Below are 4,537 nucleotides of genomic sequence, written 5' to 3'. Positions count from 1 at the left end.
GTGCACAAATATCTGCACCTCAAAAGCGTACACATCCAATAGAGGAAGAGGTCAGAATAATCGCCAACCAGGTACAGTTACATTGAAAGCGTAAACAAACATCCAAAAGCCATCAAAAAGAAAGTGAGAACAATAGACAACTTTGGGTGCAAAGGCTGAAAACGAAAACGACCATGCAAGTATGGCAACAAAGAAATCACAGAGGGCAATCTGAACGGTAACATAAAGAGCAGTGCATTGCTATTTTAGGCCAGGGCCAGTTCCCTCAGGACGAGAACACGGCAGAACAAATATCCGCAACGTAATGTGTTATGTGTGTGCCACATGAAAACTGTGGAGAGCAGAATGGGAAAGTAGTCGCCCAGTAGAATGCGAACTGAAGTTGATGCCAACCTACCCGAAGCTCTTGAATTCAAAGCGGATGGTAGGAATAACCGGTCAGCGGTCGAGATAAGCTAAACACGATTAAGTATTGGGGTGAAAAAATCTGAATAGATTGATAGTACCAGGTCCGTTACAGATAACTGTAAAATGTAGATAAACAACTCTTAATGAAGAGAGTTAAAGATATTAAATGGATAAGACAGAAAGCGATAGGCGCAATTCTTGCCTGATAAACAAGCATACGTTAACTGATTACTTCAAGCAGGCTAGGTGACCATTTGTCACCGCCCCCGTTTCGAAGTGGATGTCAATAAATCATCATCATAAGATATCGAAGTACCGATGTGAAGTGTTCGGACTTTGGTTTGAAAAGAGTCTAATTCTTAAAGCAGGGTAGGTGACCATTTGTCACCGCCCCCGTTTCGAAGTGGATGTCAATAAATCACCATCATAAGGTATCGAAGTACTGATGTAAAGTGTTCGGACTTAGGTTTGAAAAGAGACTAATTCTTAAGGGGAATTGCGCCTTTCTTTTTCAGACTTGCCGATGTCACCGTCGCGGGATAATTTTTTGACTGCGTTAGTTTTATTACACTTTAACTACAATCACATCCAGCAAACAGGACGGTATTTTATACTCCTCAATAAACAATGCTAGATGCCATACTAACAAGTTGCCGAAACTGCCCATTTCAAGCGCGCGTTCCATTTGCTGAGTTTAGGGTGAAGTTACTTGAATCTGGGCTCTACTGTATTCTCTGTTTTCGTACCTTCGAATTATCGAGTGTGCGGGAGAGTTCAGTTGCCTGTCTTTGTCGAACGCCACTTCTCTCTCCCGCTTGTTCCTTTCACAGCGAAGCTGTTAGCCGCACGTTGCCGGCATTTTTCATGAGCGCGTCCATGGGCAAAAATGTGCTCCGATCCCGGAGGTGGTGCAATACAGTTCCAACCCCCGGCGGAGGTGAAGTAGGCTTGAAGCATTCAGCAAAGTGGAGCCAAAAGTGAATACATTCTGTGGAATCACGCATACAACATACACACAGAACAACATTCGTTTCAAGAAAGAACAAGCACAAACAAACAGGACCGTGAAGTACTCCTGCCTTTACTTCACATGATTTTGGTCACCTAGCGATTGCGTTTATAATTTCATTTATTTCGTGTTTTCTTCTTGCCATTCCAGCAATATGTTTTATTGCGACAATAATTACACAGACGCTCTGCACGGGGGTTTAGATGGTATGAAGAGGCGGCAAAATGCGTTTGGCTGCAACAATTACAAAGGGAATTGGACGCACCGCAAGCACTTCGCTCAATCGGCTCGGTGGAAGAGCCGAGAACAGCGAAGGCGTTACTGGCCGAGTGTTGTGCTCACGCGCATAATGCGCACACTAGAGTTCCTACGGAGCATGATGTCCGCATGCACCCGTGCGAGCAGTAATAGTGAAGCTATGCGTTATCCATTATTTCACTGTGCACTGACTAACATCTCGTGCACCACCGAGCTGGGACGCCTCCAAAGCCACCTGATCGCTCCATCCTTGTGGGACGCCTCGTAGCTGCCAGTGCGACCTTGCTTCTGCCCTGTTCCAGTCGTGCGTGCTGCATCGTGCCAAAATGTCGCATATGCGTATCGTTGGACCACCGCCTGTGGATTTCAAACGGATCGCTAAGCCTCGCTGTCGCGTTCAACTCGCAATGCAGAGGTGTCACACTCTTTAATGCATACGTCGCAGTAGAAGAAATGTATAGGTGTTTAAAGTTGAGAAGGCGGTCACATGGCAGGCGTATCTATATATATATATATATATATATATATATATATATATATATATATATATATATATATATATATATATATATATATATATATATATATATATATATATATATATATATATATATATATATATATATATATATATATCTTCACTATAGCTACTGCAGTAATTCTTGCGGTAAATGCGGTAAAAGCAAACTATTCGACAACTATACGAAGTAAGGATAGTAGTTTTATTGGCCGTGTAAGCTTCTAACATTCGCTCACTAACTAAAATACTAAGTATGGTGTCACGCGCGCACAGGCGAAACTGAACACACCTCACTCGATCACCGCGGACACTCGTTGTGAAAACGCAGCCGCATAGAAGCGCGGCGACCACATCAAATGAATTGACCTTCTTGCTTCCTCTCGCTCAGACGCGAAGTAAAAAATTAAAATTACGGGGTTTTACGTGCCAAAACCACTTTCTGATTATGAGGCACGCCGTAGTGGAGGACACCGGAAATATTGACCAACTGGCGTTCTTTAACGTGCACCTAAATTTAAGTACGCGGCTGTTCTTGCATTTCGCCCCCATCGAAATGCGGCCGCCTGGATTCGATCCCGCGACCTCGCGCTCAGCAGCCCAACACCATAGCCACATAGCATCCAAGGCGGGTCAGACGCGAAGTAAGCGCCGAGAACACAGCACGCGTGAAACTAGCAGCCATCGACGCAGCTCAACTCCGTCTCCCCTCGCAGATCGCTTTCAGGATAGGGCACGCACGGCTTCGCTCATCCGTGTCGTACGCAGACGCCGCCAGAGTACAACGCCCCCGTCCACGAACCCGGTGATGTGCACGCGACGAAAGACGGCGCGCATTCACCCCGCCTTCCTCCCAAGCGCACGCGAGATCGAGCCACCGTCATCCGTTCACCTTCGCACGCTTTCACTCACACACACAGCATGCGGCGCGCGGCCAATAGTGTTATCGCACTTCGACTTTATACGAAACATCCCGCCGACGCCTGAAATGCGCCTGGTGTGTCGATGTAGTTGCTGTGGCCATAAAAGCAAACCTCATCGCGTTTGGTCGTCGACATTTCGTCAAGCGAGTACTTGTGACGTTATAAAACAATTGTTCGCTAACGGCACTGCCATTTCGGCTGATTATACAGCGATATTTGCAAGATATAATTGACCTATCAATAGTCTTTATTGTTTCTGTTTTCTGGCACCCAAGTACGAAGCCACAAGGTTCAAACAGCAGACCAAAGCTTTCAATTTTCAAAGACGCTTCTGTGTCCTCGAAAAAAGATTCAATTATTATTATTTGACCTCAGCCGACATTATTCACTAGCGTCATCAAGAAACATGTACTCAAAAACAAAGTCTGGAATTTTTAGAAATGTGTCTACCAGCACAACGCACCTGCTATATATCTCAGCTCCCCTTATATACAGTGTCTTGCAAAAACAATTAAGGGGTGACGTACCACACATCAAAAATAAATAAGGCCAACATTCGGAGATACCGTGCATTATAAACGCTAACGAAGCTTCGGAGCTACATATTCGATAAATAAGGCCTTTCACAAACCGAAGTAGTCTTGTAGATACATACCACTGTTAACCCACTAACAAATATTTTCCACAATTATTTAGTTTTATTCTCAGCAAGGATACCTTGAGACAAGTATGCAAATTTCATGTTACCTATTGAGATAAACCACTGGTCCCATACGTCTGCCATATAGCATAAGTTTCTGGTCGTAGTCAAAGAAAACAGCCTTTTCACGCAGATAATTGTTTCACTAGTGTACGTTCTGACGAGCATTCCGCCGGTATAACGTAAGAATTGTTTCGCTCGATTCTATGCATTTACCCATCGCCCACTGAATCAAAAAATAGAAAGTCCTCCTACGTGTAATAAGTTCGGCGTTCGGATTCACTACAACATCATCGTCAAGTGTAGAAGGTATACAAACAAAAACATACAGTCACCACAGTGGCGCCCAGAGTCTCCGTCGCGGAAACCCAAGGTCACTGACTCTACCTGGAGCGCAGGACCGAGAACCCTACACCGCTTCTCTCACGCCTCTCCTGTCATTTCTCAGCCTTCAGAGAACAAAGCAGTTCTGTGCTGAAGGGTAGGACTACTAATTTCCGTAAAGGATGCATCCCTTCTGGAAACAACGAAGCAACGAAAATGGTGCTACCGCTCATGTGGATCGTCCAGGAAGTGGGGGTTCTCCGTCATACGTGATGAAGCTCTTGCTGCCCATTCCCCAGTGCCACTTCTCTTCTGCCATTCCCTAACCCATCTCGCGTCCTTTCCGAAATAAAACGTTCCGTTCATGAATTCATTCATTCTTTTATTGCCAAGTGCCA

The sequence above is a fragment of the Dermacentor albipictus genome, chromosome 10, assembly GCF_038994185.2.
Source record: "Dermacentor albipictus isolate Rhodes 1998 colony chromosome 10, USDA_Dalb.pri_finalv2, whole genome shotgun sequence".
In the NCBI taxonomy this organism is placed as follows: Eukaryota; Metazoa; Arthropoda; class Arachnida; order Ixodida; family Ixodidae; genus Dermacentor; species Dermacentor albipictus.
This window is presented reverse-complemented; position numbering follows the sequence as displayed.